Source organism: Gossypium hirsutum, chromosome D05 (genome assembly GCF_007990345.1).
Source record: "Gossypium hirsutum isolate 1008001.06 chromosome D05, Gossypium_hirsutum_v2.1, whole genome shotgun sequence".
NCBI lineage: Eukaryota > Viridiplantae > Streptophyta > Magnoliopsida > Malvales > Malvaceae > Gossypium > Gossypium hirsutum.
The window spans coordinates 48786570-48809043 of NC_053441.1; the positions used below are offsets into that span (position 1 = coordinate 48786570).

The following is a 22474-nucleotide window of genomic DNA, read 5'->3' on the forward strand; positions in this document are numbered from 1 at the left end:
TGAGTTATTGATTACTCTTGTTATTAAATTGAATTGACTGTGACTATCTTTGTGATCTTCTTTTATCATCATCCTCATTAACGGATTGGAAACAAAATATTTGTTTGTGAAAGATTTACTTATGAGCAATAGAATATGATAATTCTATCTAAAACTCATTATGGTTGGATACACCTAAAGTTGCAAGTTTTTTTTGTTAAACTGTGAGTATAACTCTACAGTATTCAAATTAAGTTATCAATTAAAATTATGTGGAAAAATATTACTGATGAGAACTTGCAAGAGAGAAAACTTATGTATGAAAAGTCATTGGTTATGTACCTGTTGTACACCTGGAAAATAGTGATTTAGACTTCACATTGGTTTAGACATTTCCAGTAGTAAATGTCACAATAGCACTTATATGTGGATACAAAGTAAAATGAATGATAGTAAGATTATCAAATTGTCACTATTTATATTGACATTATTAGTACAATTGAAATGTATGTTAAAGTAAACTAGAAGTTTACTAATACAAATGCATTTACTACTTGGCATGACCAGTTAGACTATCCTGGATCGAATATGATGCAAAAATGAATTGAGAATTCATATAGACATTTATTAAAGAACCAGAAGATTCTTTAATTTAAAGAATTCTCATTTGTTGTTTGTTCTCAATGAAAATTGCTTATTAGAAACTCACTAGCTAAAGTTAAGATTTAATATCTTACATTTCTTAAATGAATATGTTCCCATTCATCCACCATGTGAATGATTTTGATATTATATGATTTTGGTAGATGCATTTACAAAATAATCATGAATGTGTTATCAACTTACAACCTGTCGTTTGTAAGATTACTTGTTTAAATAATTAATTTCAGATCATGTAATTAAGACAGTTCATCTTGCTAATACTGATGAGTTTATATCTCAGTCTTTTATTGATTTTGAAATTTTTTTGTAAAAGTTGGTTATTTATGCACATAATGGTTTAGAAAAATTATTGATTGAACACCTTTGGTTATCATCTAAACCATTACTTATGATAACTAAACTTCCTATTTCAACATGAGTTTATGTTGATACACGTGTTGTATGCATCAAGTCAATAAGTTATAAATAGTCCCCATTATAATTGATTTTTGGTTAAGAGCTAAATATTTCTCATCTTTGAATTTTTGTATGTGTGTATATGTTCCAATTGCTCTACCACAACAATGATGAGTGAATATTCTAAAAAAATTGAGAATATATATTAATTACAAGTCTCCTTGTATTATTATATGCTTTAAATGTATTGGAGATTCAATTATGATATGATTTGTGATTACTATTTTCATTTGATAGTTTTCCCGACATTAGTAGGAGATGAATAATAACTTGTAATGAGTTAGGGGGAGAGTAATTTGAACCAGAAGTTCAACAAGGATAACTCATTACAAGTTCCATTTATGAAAATTCTCTTAAAAGAAAATAATAAATCTAGATGGTGAGTGCTTAGTGGTCCATAAGAGAACTAAGACATAACTAGTATGTAAAACTCCAAAAGAGATTTAGGTACCTAAAGCTGAAGATTAAAATAGTGAAAATAAGAGATCTCGACAAGTTATGTCAATTTGAAAAAATGTCAAATCGATAATAAAAGTGGTCAACAATAGTTTTGCATGCAATATTATTGTTGAAATAATGAAATAAAAGGAGGATCTTAAATAAATCGATTAAGAAATATAGATATAGAATAAATTGGCCAAAATAGGAAGACGCAACTTAAGTAAAATTAAATTTGTGGAGTTTTTGGACTAGTAGTCCAAATATCTAAAGGTATAAAGCCAGTGAGGATGCAAATGAAGTAGTTTTGCAAAACAGAATAAAATATGAAGTTTTTGCCAAGTCATGGCATTGATTATGAAAAGATATATTGTTCTTTTGGTGTGGATGCAATAACATTTAGATATATTATTAAACTAACAGTTCATAAAAGATTGAACTTGCATCTAATAGTTGTTGTTACAACCTTTTTTGAATCACTATATAGTAAAGATTATATTAAAATCCTTGAAGGATTAAGAATGCCAGAAGCATATGGAAATTATCAGGAAATTATTCACTTATATGTATTGAAATAATTAAACATATGTGGTAAAATTAACTTAGTCAACAGTAGTTAAAAGAGGATTATAAAATGATCCAAAATAATTATTTGTATTTTTATAAAGGGATCATGATTAAAGTTAGTTATGATTATTGTTGAAACTCTTGAAGAGATCAAAATATGTTTCCCCCAAAATTTCTCCTCACTCATGACTTTCAAAAGAATGTTGATATAAATGCTTAGTAAATACGTTCAAATGGTCATTTGAAAAGCTAGTATTCAAGATTGAATACATAGAATATGAGATATTATGTGATGTTTTCATGAGGGGGAGTAACTACGTGCTGTATTATTTTTCCCTTAACTGAGGTTTTGTCCTATTGGGTTTTCCTGGTAAGGTTTTTAATGAGACAACATATTATGCTTATGATAGATATGTGTCTCTTTTTCCTTCACTAGGATTTTTTTTCCCACAGGTTTTTTATCTTAGTAAGGTTTTAACAAGACACATTATCTACTAATGGACATCCAATGGGGAGTTTTATGAATATCTTATTAAGTGGATGTTCATCAAGATCAAGATCAGTTTTAATGTACTTTAAATTCTTATAGTAATAAAAAGTAGATTTGTACTTCATTTATACTTCTTATGCCTATAAATAAAGACTTTGGAGAAGCTTTGTAAATATTCTGATTGATCCTAAAATACGTTCTCTCTTTTGCTTTCCCATCTTTTTTGTCTTTTATTTTATAACAATTTTAAAATTATTAATAACTTTTAATTTTAAATATAATTGTGAAAATTTTAAAATGGTTAAGATAAAAAAAATTAAAAATTACTCTATAATGCCAAAATTTTGTATCAATTAGTATGGACCGATAAAGCTAGTATTGAATGAAACGGGTCAAAATACACCAAACTGCAAAGAAATTTTGATTGGAATGGAACATAAACTTCTTGGTACCAATTTAGGACTACAATGATACATATCAGTCGGTACAGTTGGTGCCACTATGGTATCGACTACCATGGTATACTTTTTTATTAAGCCTTTTACTGAGTTTGTGTCAGTCATCAACTGAGTCTCAATTTAGTACCCAAAACCCATTATATTTGCAAAGTAAATTATATGATTATGTGGGTGTTTTCTCTTTTTATATATATTTTTTACATATGTGTTCTAAATACATGATTTCTACACTCATTCACGTGGATAGAATTTCTAGTATATAATATATAATTTATTTATTTTTACCAAAATAACATATAATTTACGAAGAAACTAAAAATTAGACTATAAATATATATGTAAAAAATATTTAACTGTATATATAATTTATCAAAAAAGTAAAAATTAAACTATAAATATGTAAATTTTTTAAAAAAAGTTAAAACATTGACAAACCTGAAACAGTACACTGAAAAATGTCTGTACTGGTATGTACCAATACCAAGACAAAAATAGTACGCTGACCGGTACAGTACTATAACGCCCCCAAATTTTTTATTTTGAAATTGTTAAATCGTGTTAAGTAAATTCAGTTGTTGGATTGGTTAAGTGTTACTTATTTGTGCTTGAAGTCTTATGTTCAAATCATTTCCCTTGAAATTTTATTAATTTTGTTTCAATCATTATTTTGCTTATCTAGATTATCTTTTATTTTTCGTGAGTTGTTAGTAAGAATGAGCCTATTGGTTCAGTGGTAAGGCTTTAGCTTACCCAAGGGTCCCGTGTTTGAATCCTTTGTGTGTGCAAAGCAAGATTATTTTTTTGCTTCTAATCTATTAAGCCTCCCAGTGCTTGTAGAAGTTGGGTTGAATTTAAATTCTGAGTCACTAGATTTGGATATCAGAAAATCTGATAGGTTAAGATTTTGTTGGTTTTATCTTTCTAATTTTTTTTGAGAAAATCTCTCCCTAGAATACTCTCAAAACTTCCATCCCTCTCTCCTACCTTCCACTCTCACATCCCTCACTCTCCCACTTCCCCTTTTTCCTTCATTTTGTTTTCAATTTTCTATTTACTGAGTTTTTCCTCTCTGACACCATTTAATTTGTTTTTCTTTCTCTTTTACGCACATTTTCATTTTTCCCCATTGGTGAACCTTAGTGTATAACCTTTTCCTTACTTTGATTCATCATTTGTTGCTGCCCCTTGCTACGGTTTATTGACACCTTATTTTTATGTGGTGCCATCATTGCTATTTTGCCATCTTTTGTGTCAGGTATCGATCAAGTAGTGAGTATTTCACATCTGGGTGTGAGTATCGTATACTATTTTTCTTCCCTATTGTTTGTTATGAATCATTCTTTCACGTGAAAGATGGGTGGTTTTATTTAAGTCTATAGGTTCCATTGTAATCATTTTTGGGATTTTTGTAGGTGAAGATCGTGTAACGATTACTCCTCTGATGAATAGTGAGTCGTAGGAACTGTTGCTTTGATCGTGGTAAGTGACTAAATTCCTTGTAAGGGCTGGTTCTTTGTGTTAAGATCGAATATCTAATCACTTGTGGCTGAATTAGTGATATGATTTAGTATATCATTGTTAATTAGTTCATTCTTAATGTTGATTTTAGGGTTTGGAAGTGTGTCGTAGCGTCATTTTTTAGAATCATCAGGTGTGTAACTCTAATCTTGAAAAACTAGCGAACGATACGAAGTCGAAAACCTTACTGTCGATGCCACACGGCCGTGTGGGCCCATTTTGAGTAAATTGTTGTTAGGGCCATGTTTTGAAAAGCGTTTTGAGATTAGCTAAATTGTAGGGTCTGTTAACTGATATGCATGATTTTGATAAATGAAATCTATGGTTTTGTTATTGTATGTGTAATTTTTGAAAGCTTGCTAATACTATAAATTCTATATCTAATATGAATTTCTACGTATATCATTAGCATGTTTCTGATATGTAAGCATGTTTGATCTGTGTTTATTGAATATCTAGCTAAGTCGTTGTTGCCTGTGCATTGGGATGATTTATGATATGTTACGGAGGAAGTTTTGGCAGACACGTTCTGCGTATTTCTGTATCTGACAGTTAAACATTGCATATTTTTGATTCTGATGGTTTACCGCACTATGTTTGACTGCTTGACTATATATTTTTGTACAGTGACATACGATCACTAATTTGGTGTGTGGGGTTGGATGGCTATTAATTACCCTATTTGGTGTGTTGGGTGAGATGGAGATGGTGTGTTGGCTATTAATCACTAATGCCTTGCCATGCCATCTGTATCTGATCTATTGCTATGTTGCATCACATTATATGTCTTGCCATTTATGTTTGTTCGGTTACTGAATTTTTGTATGACTATCAGTTTTCTGTTTAGTATTTGGGTTGAGTTACACACTGAGCTTTGTTAGCTCACCCAATGATTTATCTTCTCAGGTAATCAACGAACTTAAAATCGGGCGACGTGTGGGAGCTCGAATTGGATTTTAGCTAAATAAAGGATAATTTATAATTTTAAACTTAATTCTAGACTTTTTGAACTACTTAAACATTTTAGACTTTATTTTCAGTGTTTAGATTTTCTGTTGGATTATGCTTTCTATAATTTGCAAAACTATACGTTTTCACATATTAAAATAATGCTTTACAAAATTAACAACTCTGAAACTTCTGTTGCAAAACTAAGTGACAAATTAAGTGTTTTTCTATTAGATAAATAAGTTTAATACGTATTTTCCTGGAAAAAATGTAAAGAGATTTGCCAAAATTAATATTTTTGAAACACACTTTTCAAGTTTAAAATCTGGGGTTTTAAAACGAGTTTGTGTAACCCCTCAAGATTTGGCCATAACATCTAGGTTGGGTGTGGGGTGTTACATTTGATTGTATCAGAGTCTAGGTTCAAAACTCAGGCTGTGGTTTTGAGTTTAAATTTCATGAAAAACTATTTTAAAAATATATGTAAATATTCAAATTTTGGCTATTTTTAATGTTTGAGTTTGTAAAAAGAGAATCCAAGACTCTAGCGTCAATCTAGTAAGTTCTACTTTAGTTATACTTGACAAACTAGTAAAATTGTAGAATTAAGAATACTCTACTTTAGCTAAAGACTGAAATAACTCTATTAAAACTATAGGTTTAGGATTTTTAATAACCTAAGCTAATCTATAAAATTTCTAAATTTGTAGATAATTAAAATGAGTACATGTGACGTACGAGGTCATGGTACTCGAGGGCGTGTTAGACCCCGTCGAGGGGCTCGAGTTGAGCCCTCTTCTTTGGGCAGCATGCCCAATTTAAAGACTAGTGAGACTGTAGATATGCTTACTGCAGAGATAACTTAGAATGTAGGGGATGACACACTATCCCAAGTTATGTCAAGAGTTTTATAGAGGGGTACTGGGACCCAATTTGGATCTGGGGGTCGAGGGTCGGTAATCAAATGACTTCAGTCTAATGGTGCTGATCTATTTTGGGGTGTCGTTGAGATTACCTCAACTTTGGCCGATTATTGGTTAGAGGTCACTGAGAGAATTATGGATGACTTGGACTGCACCCTAGAGCAGAAATTAAAGGGTACGGTATCATTGATTTGTGACGAGGCATATCAATGGTGGCAGTGGGTGGTGCGAGGCATATAGGCTGAGCGTGTGGCCTGGGTGTTTTTTCAAAGTGCCTTCTAGAAGAAGTATGTGAGGGTGAGGTATATTGAGACTCATATTTTGAAGTTTATTGGGATTAAGGAAAGTGAGATGTTTGTGGTCGAAAAGTAAGATGTTTGTGGTCGAGTTCCTAAGGTTGAGCAGGTACGTTCAAAGTTCGATAGCCACTGAGTATGATAAGAGTGTCTAGTTTAAGGATGAGCTTCATTATGATCTAAATGTTCTAGTATCTCCGCATCAGGAACGAGTCTTCGAAATGTTAGTGGAGAAGGCTAAAATAGTAAAGGAGATTAAGCGCTTGGAGCGCAAGAGGATGGACTAGGAAAAGAATCATAATAAGAATAAGAGGGATTCGAGTCCTAATTCAGCTTCACAGCCTAAGAAACAAGCTAGGATTGACAGACCTTAGAAATTTAAGGTGACAATTATGTTGGTGGGGCTCAGGTTTGTACTAATTGTGGTAGGTGCCATCCGGGTGAATGTTGGAGGAGGATAGGAGCATGTATGTGGTGTGAGTTTATGAAACACTAAATTAAGCATTGTCCTCATCAAGTTGAGTAGATGCAAGCACCAGTTCAGGATTGGGTTCAACCTCAGAGGGTAATTCAGTAATCTATGAGGGGTTGTTGTTAGGTTAGGGTTGGTAATTGTATAGGTTATGGACAGAGGGCACCGGGTCGAGGTGCTAATCAGACTGATGCGAGGTAACCTAATTTGGTTTATGAGGCGTGGCATCACGAGGATAGAGACGCGGCCGATGTGATAGCCGGTACATTCATTATTTATTCTCACCTATACTTTACTTTAATTGATATCAGTTCCACGCATTCATACATTGCTAGTAGTGTGTCTGTTAATCTAAAGAGTTTTGTTGAGGATACTATTAGTGATATGTCTATGGTTAGTCCGTTGAGGTAATTAGTGCGAGCCAATAAGGTATACAAAAGATGTCCACTTGAGATTCAAGGGTATATGTTTTTGGCTGATTTGATGGAGTTACCATTTGGAGAATTTGATATGATTTTGGGCATGGACTGGCTTATGGAACATCATGCCAATCTGGATTGTGCTTCTAAGTGGGTAACTCTAAAGATCAGGGATGGTGAGGAAATTGTTATGGTAGGTGAGCATGAAGATTACATTTCTAATGTGATCTCTACTATAGTGGCCTAGAAATTGGTTCGAAAAGGGTGTGTGGCATATTTAGCTACATGCATGAACAAGTGTTGTGCGTTTTGCTGTGGAAGGAATTCGCACGGTTAAAGACTTTTCAGATGTCTTTCTTGAGGAATTGCTAGGGTTACCACCGAATAGAGAAGTTGAGTTTGGAGTTGAGGTACTACTAAAGATAGCTTTGATGTTTATTACTCCTTACCGTATGCCACCGAATGAGCTTAAGAAACTGAAAGTGCAGATTTAGGAACTTCTTGATAGAGGGTTTATTAGACCCAATGTGTCTCCATTGGAGCACCGATATTCTTTGTCAAGAAGAAGGATAGTACTATGAGGATGTGTGTGCATTACATGCAACTGAATAAGTTAACAGTAAAGAATAAATATCCACAACCATTGATTGATGATCTTTTCAATCAGTTCTGGGGAGCATCTATGTTCTCCAAGATTGATATAATATTTGGCTACCATTAGTTGAAGGTAAAAGAATCCAATGTGCATAAGACCGCCTTGAGGACTCGTTATGATCATTATGAGTTCCTAGTTATGCATTTTGGTCTAATTAATACTCTAACTGCATTCATGGATCTCATGAATAGGGCATTTCAATCGTATCTGGATCAGTTCATCGTAGTGTTTATTGACGATATTTTGGTATACTTTAAGACCAAAGTTGAGCATGATGAGCATTTTAAAGTGGTTCTGTAGATTCTCCAAGAGAAGAAGCTCCACATTAAGTTGAGCAGGTGTGAATTCTGGTTGAAGGAAGTCATGTTTCTAGGACATGTAGTCTCTACAGAGGGTATCCATGTTGACCCAAAAAAGATTGAGGCTTTTCTTGAGTGGAAACAACCTAATAGTGTCTTAGAAATTCAAAGTTTCCTTGGTTTGACGGGGTATTATCAGAGCTTTGTAGAGGGGTTTTTGTTGATCATAGCTCTTTTGACTAAACTGTTATGTAAGAATACTCCTTTCGTGTCAATTGATGATCAACAGTCGAGCTTTGAGAAGCTAAGTCATTTTTGACTCATGCACATGTTCTGATATAACCTAAATATGGGAAAGAGTTTGTTGTGTATAATAATGAATCTCACTCCAATTTGGGTTGTGTATTAATGCAAGAGGGTAAAGTGGTGGCTTACACTTCTAGACAGCTTAAGCCAAATGAAGGAGACTATTCGATGCATGATCTTGAGTTAGTTGCAGTTGTCTTTGCTTTAAAATCTGGAGGCATTGTTCGTATTGTGAAAGGTGTATTATCTACACTGATAAGAAAAACCTAAAGTATCTATTCACTAAGAAGGGTTGAATCTTAGGCAACATAGATAGATTGAGTTGCTTAAGGATTACAGTTGCACTATAAGGTATCATCCTGGTAAGGCCAATGTGGTAGCTAATGCTCTTAGTCAAAAGTCGATGTTTGCTCGCTTAAGTCTATTTGAGGATGGTGGTTTATTAGTTGAGTTGCAAGTTAAGCCCACTTGGGTTGACGAGATTTGAGATAAGTAGCTTTTGGATGAGTCTTTGGTTAATCAAGTTTAGTAGATCAAAGAGGGTAAGACTTCGAATTTTGGGTTTAACAATAAGGGTATTTTTTGCTTCTGAGGTCGGGTTTGTGAGCTGAATGATTTTGATTTGAGGCAGTCTATTCTGTGAGAAGTGTATAGTAGCCCTTATGCTACGCACCCTGGTGGGTACAAGATGTATTGTGATCTCCAAAAGTTGTATTGGTGGCCTAATTTGATGTGAGAGGTAACTAATTTTGTATCTCGATGTTTGACGTGCTAACAGGTAATGGTTGTTCATAAACTTCCTTCTGGTTTGCTGCAACTGGTTAAGATTCTGCAGTGGAAATAGGAACGGGTAACCATGGATTTCGTTAGTTGGTTGAACTTGACACCAATTAAGAAGAATTCTGTTTGGGTCATTGTGGATTGATTGACCATGTCCGCTCACTTTCTTCCGGTTCAGACTGACTATTTACTGCAGAAGTTAGCCAAGTTAAACATCTCTTAGATAGTTAGACTCTATAGGGTTCCTGTATCAGTTTTCTCAAATCAGGACTTTTGTTTTAGATCTTAGTTTTGGAAAAAACTACATGAATCTTTAGGTACTAGGTTGGACTTCAATACAACATTCCATCCACAGAATGATGGATAGCCCGAGAGGGTAATTCAGGTTCTGGAGGATATGCTTCGGAGTTTTGTGATAGGGTTTTGTACTAGTTGGGAAGAGTTTTTGCCTCTAGCCAAGTTCAATTCTAATAATAACTTCCAAGCTAGTATTCAAATGACACCTTTTAAGGCTCTATATGGTCGTAAGTATCGCACTCCATTGTGTTGGTCCGAGTTGGGGGAAAGAAATATTATGGGTCTGAATTTTGTTAATGAGAATGGAGATAAGGTTATATTAATTCGAGATTGACTTAAGGCAACTTCTAACAGACAAAAATCTTATTGAGTTCTTAAAAGAAATGGTATTTAGTTTGCTGAGGAAGATCAAGATTTCTTAAAGGTATCTTCGTGGAAAAGGGTTCTTAAGTTTGGACGTAGGGGCAAGTTGAGCCTTAGGATCATTGAGCCTTATTAGATTTTGAGGTGAGTGGGGCCAATTGCCTATCTGTTGTAGTTTCCTCTAGAGTTAGACCGCATACATGATGTTTTCCACGTCTCCTTGTTAAGGCAGTATTAATCTGATCCATATCACATTATGCCTATTGAAGAGATTGAGGTGAGGCCAAATTTGACTTTTGAGGAGGAGCCAGTGTAGATTCTGGATCGAGACGTAAAGTCTTGAGAAGGAAAAATATTCCTTTGGTTATGGCTTTGTGGTGGAATCATGGTACTGAGGAAGCCACTTGGAAATTGGAAGACTTGATTCGATAGCAATATTCATATCTGTTTAAGTCAGGTAAATTTTGAGGCTGAAACTTCTTTAAGGGAGAGTTGTAATGCCCCAAAATTTTTCATTTTAAAATTGTTAAATCATGTCAAGTAAATTAATCTGTTGGAGTGGCTAAGTGTTACTTATGTCTACCTGAGGTCCTGTGTTCAAATCCCTTCCCTCGAAATTTTACTATTTTTGTTTCAATCCCTATTTTGCTTATCTGACTTATCTTTTATTTTCTGTGAGTTGTTAGTAAGAATGAGCATATTGGTTCAGTGGTAAGACTTTAGCTTGCCTAAGGGTTTGTCTTTGAATCCTGTGTGTGTGCAAAGCAGGATCATTTTTTTATTCTAATCTGTTGAGCTACCTAGTGCTTATAGAAGTTGGGTTGACTTCAAATTCTGAGCCATTAGATTTAGATATTAGAAAATCTGATAGGTTGGGATATAGTTGATTTTATTTTTTTTAATTTTTTTAGAAAATGTCTCCCCAAAATACTCTCAAAACTTTCGTCCCTCTCTCCCACCTTCCACTCTCACGTCCCACACTCTCCTACTTCCCCTCTTTCCTCTCTAACACCATTTCTTCTGTTTTTCTTTCTCTTTTATACACGTTTTCATTTTTTCCCCTTTGGTGAACCTTAACGTATAGCCTTTTCCTTACTTTGATTCATCATTTGTTGTCATCCCTTGCAAGGATTCATTGACGTCTTATTTTTAGATGGTGCCTTCGTTGCTATTGTGCCATCTTCTATGCCGGGTATCAATTAAGTAGTGAGTATTTCACATTTGGTTGTGAGTATCGTATACTCATTTTCTTCCCGATTGCTTCTTATGAATCGTTCTTTCACATAAAGGATGAGTGGTTTTATTGAGGTATATAACTTCTATTGTAATCTTTTTGGGAATTTTGTAGGTGAAGATCGTGTGACGATTACTCCTCCAATGAATAGTGAGCCTAGGAATTCTTGTTTCGATTGGGGTAAGTGACAAATGCCTTGCAGGGGCTGATTCTTTGTGTTAAGGTCGAATATCTAATCACTTGTGGCCGAATTAGTGATATGATTTAGTATATCGTCGTTAATTAGTTCGTTCTTAGTGTTGATTTTAGGGTTTGGAAGCATGTCGTAATGTCATTTTTCAAAATTGCCAGGTGTGTAACTCTAATCCTAAAAAATCAGTGAACAACGCGACAAAAATTGAATTCTAATAGGCAATATGCTGGATTGCTGCATGAAGATGCACGAAAACATCTAAAATAAATTTTATTGATTTGTGCTTCCTTTAGTCAACAAGGAGTTCCTGATGATGCTTTGAAGATGCAGTTATTTACTTATTCTTTGTAAGGAAAAGCTCGTACTTGGTTCCTTGGGTTACCTGCCAAATCTATTACTTCTTGGAATGCACTAGCAACACAGTTTTTTTTGTGATTTAACCCACCAACAATGAATGCTCATCTCCGAAATAATATTACAGCTTATCATCAGCTTGATGATGAAAATCTTCACACCACGTGGGAACATCATAAATCCTTGCTTCAACGTTGTCCCATGCACGACATTCAATAGGAAATACAAATTGATATTTTCTATAATGGGCTAAATTCACACACGAGGAATATTGTCGATGCATCAGCCAATGGTCCTTTGCTGGATTGTACTTATAATGATGTTATTGGAATTCTTGAGAGAATTGCTTAGAATGATTATCAATATCCTATCCGTAGAGCTGCACAAGCAAAAGCTACTTCAGGAGTTATTGAATTAGTCACAATATCTGCACTTAGTGCTCAAGTTTCTTCTCTTACAAATATGATAAAAAAATATGCAAGGGACTAGTGACTTTGCACCTATACAAGTCGCTCAACAAGTTGATATTCCAACCTTTTTTTGTGAGATTTACAGTGACAACCATAACTATGAAGATTGCCCACAACATGCATAAAATGTCTTTTATGTCAGTAACATCTGTAACAATTCTTATGGCACCTCTTAGAACAATTCTGCATGCAATCAACAATCTTGGGGAACTCAAAATGCTGGACAAAATGCTGCGCCATTTTGATATGGGAGTATATCTACTCAGGGTAGTTATAATCCAAGGCAAGGGAGTTACAATCAACAACAACAGAATTACAATCAGCATTCTCCGATGCATCCACAATAAGGCCAGATGAATCCACACCAGAATTAGACGCCACCACAACACTCTTCAATGCCAAATCAGCATGGTCAAAAACATTGACGACAATAGTACATACATGCTTCTCTGTCTGACCCGTTAGTAGCTCTTGAAGCTTTAATGTAGGAGCATATGACTCGTACAGAAGCTATTGTGCAAGAGAATTCATATTCTATTTGGGCGTTGAAGGCACAATTAGGACAACTTGATTTGAATCTGAATACTCGACACTGGACACACTACCCAGTGACACGGAAAATCCCAGTTTAAGAGGGAAAGGACACTGTAAGGCTATCACTTTTAAGAGTGGTAAACAAACTGGTGAGCCGACTACAGACTGTGTTGTAGCACTTCAAGATACTGGTGAAGTGATCCTTGGTAAGAAGGTTGAATCTGAAGAGAATCTGAAGAGCTTGTCAATGTACCAGACAAAGAAGTTCCATAAACTATCACTCATATGCCTCATGTTCGACCCTCGAAACTGTTGACGCAATCACGGGTGTCGGCGCAATCAGATGTAACTCTACCTTTACCTTTCCCACAAAGATTTAGGGAGAATGAACATGATAAGCAGTACCAATAGTTCCTGAGCATACTGAAGCAACTTTAGGTCAGTATTCCTTTAGTATACGCTCTTGTGCCAATTCTGAATTATGGGAAATTTATGAATGAGCTCTTGTCCAAGAAAAAAAAACTCAGTGATATGGAAACTATTGCACTCATAGAGGTCTATAGTGCTGTTTTGACAAATAAGTTGCCCCCCAAAATGAAAGATCCTGGGAGCTTTACTATCCTATGTTCCATTGGCAACCATTATTTGGGCAAGGCCTTATTTGACTTGGGAGCTAGCATCAACTTAATGCCACAATCTACTTTCCGAAAGTTGGGAATTGGTCACATGAAGCCTACTGCAGTGACATTGCAACTAGCTGATTGATCTTCGGCTCAATCTGAAGGGCAAATTAAAGATGTCTTAGTTCGTGTGGATAAATTCATTTTTCTGGCTGAATTATCATACTTGACCTGAACAAGGAGGTTCTCATAATCTTGGGACAACCATTTTTAGCCACTAAACAAACTCTTATTGATGTTTACAAAGGTGAACTAACCATTCGACTTAATGATGAGCACGTTACCTTCAGTGTTTTTGAATCTATTCAATGTAAGGACAAAGAAGAATGCCATATTATTGATGTGCTAGATGATTTAATTGATAAGAATTTAATGACCAAAACACAATACTTTCTGAGGAGTTTGCAGTAACATCTGATGATGAATTTGTAGATGATTGTGACAGCATGGTTGAAACTAATAATATTGAACTTAGGCGTGGATGGCAGATTAAATCCTTAGACTTAACCAATAGATTAGCTCTAATTTTCAAGCCATCTATTGACCAAGCTCCTACTCTGGAATTGAAATCGTTACCTACTCATCTTAAATACGTCTTTCTTGGTGATAACAATACTCTCCCAGTTATTGTCTCCACAACACTTGATGTCACTCAAGAAAAGAAATTGGTCGATATTCTTAAGCAACATAAACGAGCTATCGCTTGAAGTATTGTCGATATTCGAGGCATTAGTCCATCTTTTTGCATATACAAGATCAAGTTGGAAGATGAAGGCAAGCAATTTATTGAGCAACAAAGAATATTAAATAAGAAGATGAAGGAAGTTGTTAAGAAAGAAATTAGTGGCTTGATGCTGGAATTATTTATCCTATTTCTGATAGCAATTGGGTAAGTCCAGTGCAATGTGTTCCTAAAAAAAGTGGCATCACTGTGGTTAGCAATTACAAAGGTGAATTATTTCCTGCACGCATTCCTACGAGATGGCGAGTCTGTATGGATTATTGCAAACTTAATGCTGCCATAAGGAAGGACCATTTCCCACTTCCTTTCATTGACCAAATGTTGGATAAGCTTGCTGGAAAAGCCTATTACTGTTTCTTAGATGACTATTCTTGATACAATCAAATTGCAATTGAACCGGAGGATCAAAAGAAAACAACTTTCACCTGTCCCTTTGGTACTTTTGCCTTTCGCCGTATGCCTTTTGGTCTTAGCAATGCACTAGCCACATTTCAAAGGTGCATGATGGAAATATTCTCGGAAATGATTAAAGATTATTTAGAGGTTTTTATGGATAATTTCTTAGTTTATAGGAATGATTTTGATCATTGTGCTGACAATTTGGATAAAGTATTGCAGCGATGTGAAGACAGACATCTTGTTTTGAATTGGGAAAAATGTCATTTCATGGCAATTGAAGGCATTGTGTTAGGCCATCGTATCTCTCGTCAAGGCATTGAAGTAGGCAAAGCTGAAGTGGAAATCATTGAGAAATTACCTCCACCGAAAAATGTTAAAGGTATTCGCAATTTTCTTGGGCATGCAGGGTTTTGCAGAAGATTTATTAGATATTTCTCAAAAATTGCAAATCCCTTATGCTTATTGCTAGAACAGAATCAAAAATTCTTCTTTGACGATGTATGTCTGGATGCATTCATTCAATTAAAGAAATAGCTAGTAAATGCACCCATTGTTGTTACACCCGATTAGTCACAACCTTTTGAAGTTAAGTGCGATGCAAGTGACTTTACTATGGGTTCTGTTCTAAGACAACGCAAGAGAAAAATATTTTACGTCATCTATTATGCTAGCAAAACTCTTACAGAGGCTCAAATCAATTATACCACTACAGAGAAAGAATAATTGGTTGTAGTCTTTGCTTTCGACAAGTTTTGTTCTTATCTTATCGGTGCAAATGTTACCGTATTTACTGATCACTCGGCATTGAGATATCTTTTTGAGAAGAAGGATGCAAAACCAAGATTGATATGTTGGATCTTACTGTTGCAAGAATTCAACATCGAGATAAAATACCACAAGGGTTTAGAACATCAAGTTGCAGACCATCTATCCCGATTGGAAATTGGTAGCGAAGATGGAAGCATACTTCAAATTGTCGACGCATTCCCAGATGAAAAGTTATTTGTTGTAGCTGCAAAATCTTGGTATGCGGATATTGTTAATTATCTAGTGTTTGAAAATTTTCCATTGGGTGTCATAGGCCATAAAAAAGAAAGATTTCTTCGTGAAGTAGTGAAGTATCATTGGAATGAGCCGTATTTATTCAAGGTATGCAATGACAACATTATTCGGTGTTGTGTTCTAGAAGAGGAGATGCTTTCAATCTTGAAGCACTATCATGATGCTCCTTATGGCGGTCATTTTGGTGGCATGCGAACTACTGCTAAAATTATCCAATCAGGATTCTACTGGCCTTCATTATTCAAATACGCCCATAATTTTGTGAATCAATGCGATAGATGTTAGTGCACGTGTTCTATATCCCGGCGCAATGAAATGTTACAGCAGCCAATTATGCAGGTTGAATTATTTGATGTTTGGGGTATGGATTTTATAGGACCATTTCCAAGTTCATTTGGAAATTTTTATATATTAGAAGCTATTGACTACGTCTCGAAGTGGGTTGAAGCTATTACAGTCCCAAAGGATGATGCAAAGACAGTGCTTAAATTTTTTTGACAAGTATATACTCACCCGCTTTGGCACTTTGAAAGTATTGATTAGTGATTAGGGTACGTACTTTCATTGCAACCAAGTGGCAACCGAACTAAAGAGATATAGAGTTAATCATAGAATGGCTACTACTTATCATCCGTAAACTAATGGGCAAGACGAAGTGTCAAATCGACAAATTAAAATCATACTTGAGAAGGTTGTGAACCCTTCGAGGAAAGATTGGTCTTCCAAACTAAATGACAGTTTATGGGTATTGCCAACAACATACAAAACTCCATTAGGGATGTTGCTGTATCAATTGGTTTTTGGGAAAGCATGTCAATTGCCAGTTGAAATGGAACACAAAACAATGTGGGTAATTAAGTAAGTGAACATGGTCTATGAAGCTGTTGGAAAGAAAATGCTATTGGATATCACTGAACCGGGGAAGATTAAGCGAAATGCTTATGAAAACGCTACAATTTATAAGGAAAAGACCAAACGATAGCATGACGGAATTATTTTGCCGTGACAATTTATAGCGGGTCAGCAAGTTTTATTATTCAATTCTAGACTGAAACTACACTCGAGTAAATTGTGCTCTCATTGGTCTAGACCTTTCGAAGTTGTCGAAGTATTTCCTCATGGTGTGGTCACAATCAGAGATTTACATGATGGACACCAATTCAAAGTGAATGGTCAACAATTGAAACATTATCTTGGGAATATTGATCTAAAGAAGGCAAAGACCATTAAATTGGTCGAACAATTTTAATTTTTTCTGTAATTTATTACTAAGTAATTTTATTTTATTTTTTCTTCTGTTCAAGATTGTTTTATTATTTTTATTTTTATTTTTGTAGATTAATTAAGTACCATTGTCGACGTACTTGGGCTTTATTGTCAACGTAGTTCATACTATTGTACTGTCACTTCTGACTTAGCAAGAATAAGGGCGGATAAAAAATTTAAGATCCCATCATTTGATCAAAAGTCACCTAGCTGTTTGATCTATCTGAGAGGGCGCAATCCTCATTGGAGGTAACTATTCCCACCAGCTTTATTTCCTTTTAGAAAATCACGTCTTTCCATCTTCTTCTTTCACTACTATAAACCCCTCTTTACTGTGCTATCTTTGAAACACCCAAATAACCATTTTTATTCACTTTCTCTTCCCCATGTTCGTACCTTTACAATTTTAAATCATCTTCACTCCACAAAACAAACAAAATATGACAAGAAAGAGAGGATCGATCAAGAAAGCCACCAAGCTTGTTGAAGAACACTCATCCTTTGCAACTGTAGTTCGAGTTTAGAATCCTCCATGCCAACAGAGACAAAGGAGCCAGTGATCTTTTTAACAAAAGTGGCCAAGGACCAGTTTCAAAGCAACATCTTAAACCGAAACTTCCACCCAGAATAGGGCATTCTCCTCTCGCAACAGCAAGACTTGGGTAAACAAGTTTATAGAACCATCTCTAAGTTGAAATGGGAAACTTTCTACACACATCTTGAAAGCTATTATCCTTCATTGGTACGTGAGTTTTACGCTAACCTTTGTGACCATGAGTTGGAGTTTATCTTTGTTCGAGAAGGTTTAATCCCATGGGATGCTACAAAAATCAATGAGCTATACATCACTAAGATGGATGTCGACAAACACTCCAAGTTTATTGAGGATATCACAAATGACAAAAGAGACCTGTTGGTTAGGGATTTATGTGCCAAAGGAGCAATTTGGACGGGTTCACATCAAAAGAATTATACGATGCACCGCCACTTCCTAACACTGAAAGCAAAGTCTGGTTTCATTTTGTCAACTGTAGGTTACTACCATCCACTCACAGTATCACGGTCAACCTCGATAGAATGTGCCTTATACATTCTATTGTCAAGGGTAGAAAGATTGATGTCGGTGCAATACTCCACTAGGAAATTGCTGACTGTGTCACGAGGCAAAATGAAATTTTGGTTTTCCCGTCGTTGGTGATGCTACTGTGCCAGTAGAAAGGGATCATGCCCTGTGATGATGAAGAGATCTTGGAAAATAAGGGCTCGACCAATGAAGAATCCATTGAAAGAATGACTTGTGGAAAAGATATGCAATGACTCGTAGGAAAGATACGCCGACAATGAAGGAGGCTGAGACCAGCAAGACAACAAAACCAAAGCAGAAAGCAAGGGAACAAACTTGACTACAGAGACATCATTGTTGTGCAAAATGAAGGATATCCAGAAGTTTGCCAATTCCATCAGCAATAAGCAGATCAGGCTTGTCGCTACAATATAGGATATGGACATATCACAAAATTTGTTCTACGGTTATACTAGGGCCTATAACAACTCTATTGTTGCCACATTATGTTAGTTAAGCCCAACCCCACTCCCAGAATTTCTAGTGTTCCCACCGATTATCTTAGAGTATGAACCCTATTCTGAAGAAGATAACCTAGGGCACTGAGACAAACCGGTGGAATCCCCTCCCATTGTGTACGTCTCTAATGTTGAGAAAGAAGAAGACTCAAGGGATGTTGAGGAGTGCATGCGATGGATTGATAACCTGGTCGAGGGTGACTTCATTGCTAGTCAAGAAGCACCTGCTGTTGAGAAGGAAATTACTGTGGACGAGGAGGACGTCCGTGTTGACATTGTGAACGAGAAGGAAAAGGAAGAAAATATTGAGGCAAAAGCTGCTGAAAAAATACTTGTTGAGGATATTGTCAATGCATCCGAGTTTGTGGGTGTAACTACTGATAATCTAGAGTGAGATAGAGATAGACCGATGGAAGCTACAAAGGTAACCAGTGAGGAGCACCACAACTCATTGGCGATAGTGGTCTATACCGGACCACTCAAGGTGACCCCTCCTACACAAAAAGCAACCAATGATGCTAGGGCAATTTCAAAAATTGAGGAGCAATCTGAGGATCGTACGAAGCCCAAAAAAAGAAAAGAAAGTGCTCCAAAGACAAAAAGTGCAAAAAAGAGGAGAAAAAGAGGAGGAAGAAGAAACATCATGTAGCCACATTGATGGTCAAGGAAAACTGAGTTACTTTATTTTAAGTTTTAGTTGTAGTATTCATACATTGCATGTAGCTGCAATTTTCATTTTTTACTGTACATTGTCATTTCATTTTTATTGTTATTGCATGTTAATGTTAGTGCATTGGGGACAATGCAAACTTCAAGTTTGGGGGAATGCATATGGGTTTTTCCAATACACCCACATTTCAATTTTATTTGAAACATGCAAGGTTTATTCGTAGTTAATGCAAACGTGTTTGAAAATTTTTGTTACATTCAATGCTTAATTCTTGAATCATGTGAACTATCATTGAATGAGTTGGATAAATTTGACTGAATGTTGTATCTTCAATTCTTTAATGAATGATTTAGGTTGCATTAGTAATGGATGACTAGTAGCATTCATCGAATATTGAATGAATCTTTCTTTTACAGCTACTCAAATGTATATATAGTTATGAATATGAGACAGTCCAAAGTGGGTGTATTGTGAAATGTTAAAGGGGGAACTCCAATGCAAGCATTAGAAAAAATGAATCTGGCCAAAGGCTGTCGTTGAATGAGTGTGTGTCGGCGCAATTACGTACTCCCTAGGGGTTTGTTGCAGTCCATCATTACTTCTCAAGAACATATTTGTACAATAAATGATGTATTGGTAGATAGAAGTCATGATTTAAAGTATGATATTGGTTTTGATAAAGTTGTAATCTTATTCATTCATACTTATGTATTGTCAATGCAATATTTTATCATTTGAATGTGACTTATTCATTGGAATTTTAGGTGATTCAAGTTGCTAGAATGATCATTTGCCTTAGTGAATTCTTATGTAGCCTTGCTAGTTTCTGTTTTCCTTAAGGACAAGTAAAAACTCAAGTTTGGGGTGTGATAGTAGTAGAAAGAACATATGTTTTCTCCCTACTTATTGGTTAATTTGTACCCATTTAGTTATCTTTAGCACATATTTTAGTATTTTTAGTTCAGTAAATTGCTTTTTATATCTCAGTGGATCTTAGCCTATTTATCTTTAATTTTTTCATGTTTTGGTATTGATGTCTCTGCATGTGTTTTTAGATTGCGCCCAGAATTGTCGTCGCACCTGACAACTGTTCGGATAACAACAAAGAAGTGTGAGTTGTCTAGTCTGGTACAATTAACTTGTACATACAGAGGCAGTATGAGTCTGATGAAAGGACACCTGTGCTATTTGGATAAATATCAATATATTTACATGAAGAGAAAGGAGTGAGGATCATCTTCTTGAAATTTTCTTTCGAAGCTTTTTAGCTATGGCACGTTAAATTTCCTACGGGTGAACTAACTTGAGCGAGATGCAAGTTAGCTCTTGACGAGGAGCCCTGAGTGCGACATAAGAGGGAGTTGAGAGATTAAGTTGAGATTTTCTAGGAATAATGCTCTCCACTTGTCTCTTTTCTACTTCTTTTCTAAACGATGGTTATTACTTTCTACTTCATGTTTGTATGGAAGTGCACATGATTTCTAGGTTAAATGTTCATATATTCAATCTTGTTTCTATTGTTTAATCTTTGAGTTTGAATGTTTTTAGCACGGAAATGTTATTACGATCACTGACACTGGAAAGTGCAGCGACAGTTTAAGCTAACAAGCATGACAACGGGAGTTGCTTAAGGATTAGAGGAATTTAATCCACTTGTTCTTAATAGTGTTCTATTGCCAACATCGAAAGGTGTGGTTAATGTGCATGTTAAGTCTTAGATTAAATAAAGAAATTAAGCTTGGTAAGATATTCATTTTAGTTTAATGCATCGACAATCACCTATCTTTTTTACCTTGTGAACACTTAGTATTCTGTTCATATTCACGTTGGGGATCCCACTTTCTCACTATTATATTTTGTCTTATTATTTTCAAGTTGTTTCTTCGACAACTACTCTCACAATTTATCTCATTTTATCTATTAATTACACTGAAATTGATAGACAAAAGACACTCGTCCTCGTGGGATCGATATCTGATAGACTCATATCTATCTACTATACTTCCATCGACAGTGTATGCTTGCACATTAGTGCTATGACATTAAATAGCTGACCAAGAGACCTTTCCTAGCCATGGGAAGAACATTGATAGATGTGCAAAAAGGCAAACTCACCATGCGAGTTCATGAAGGAATGTTTGACATTTTAAAGTCCATGAAATTTCTTGACTCAATGAAAGAACATTTAATAATGGAGGAATTAGAAAACTTAGTTTCTATTAGTAGTAATTTTGAAGAAGATCCATTGGAGAACACTTTAGAGTCTAAACCATTCGAAAATGAAAAAGGTAATCAAGGTTTGGCTTTGATGGAAGCCAATCCGAGGAGTTATATTCAACCATCGTGGTTCAAACTGCTAGAGTTGGAAGTTTGGGAATTTACACAAACTAAATTGTCAATCGAGGAAACACCTAAACTCGAACTAAATGTACACCCGTCTCACTGAAAATACGTTTATCTATTTAATGGTTCTACTTTACCTATAATTATTTTAGCGGACTTGACATAACATCAAGAGGAGCAATTGATTGCTATTTTAAAGAAATTTAAAAAGGCAATTGGTTGGAAAATAGCTGACATACAAGGTATAAGCCCTTCCTTTTGTATGCATCAAATTATTTTAGAGGAAGGTGAAAAAGGTAAGATTCATGGGCAAAAGGGACTTAACCTTATCATGAAAGAAGTGGTTCGAAAGGAGGTAATTAAGTGCTTAGATGCGAGAATTATTTATTCTATCTCAGATAGCTCTTGGGTAAGTCTGATACAATGTGTATCGAAGAAAGGTGGAATCATAATCATCGAAAATGAACAAAACGAGTTAATCCCTATGAGAACTGTCACAGGTTGGAGAATCTGTATTGACTACAGAAAGCTGAAAAAATCCAGTCGTAAGGATAATTTTCCTTTACCTTTTATGGATCAAATGTTAGATCGACTGGTAAGTAACAAATTTTATTACTTT

At 35.3% G+C, this 22474-nt stretch overlaps 1 pseudogene; it reads left to right on the plus strand.

Annotated features, from left to right (window-relative positions):
- LOC121217191 (uncharacterized) overlaps positions 1–22474 on the plus strand; it is a 45483-nt pseudogene that overhangs the window by 22144 nt on the left and 865 nt on the right.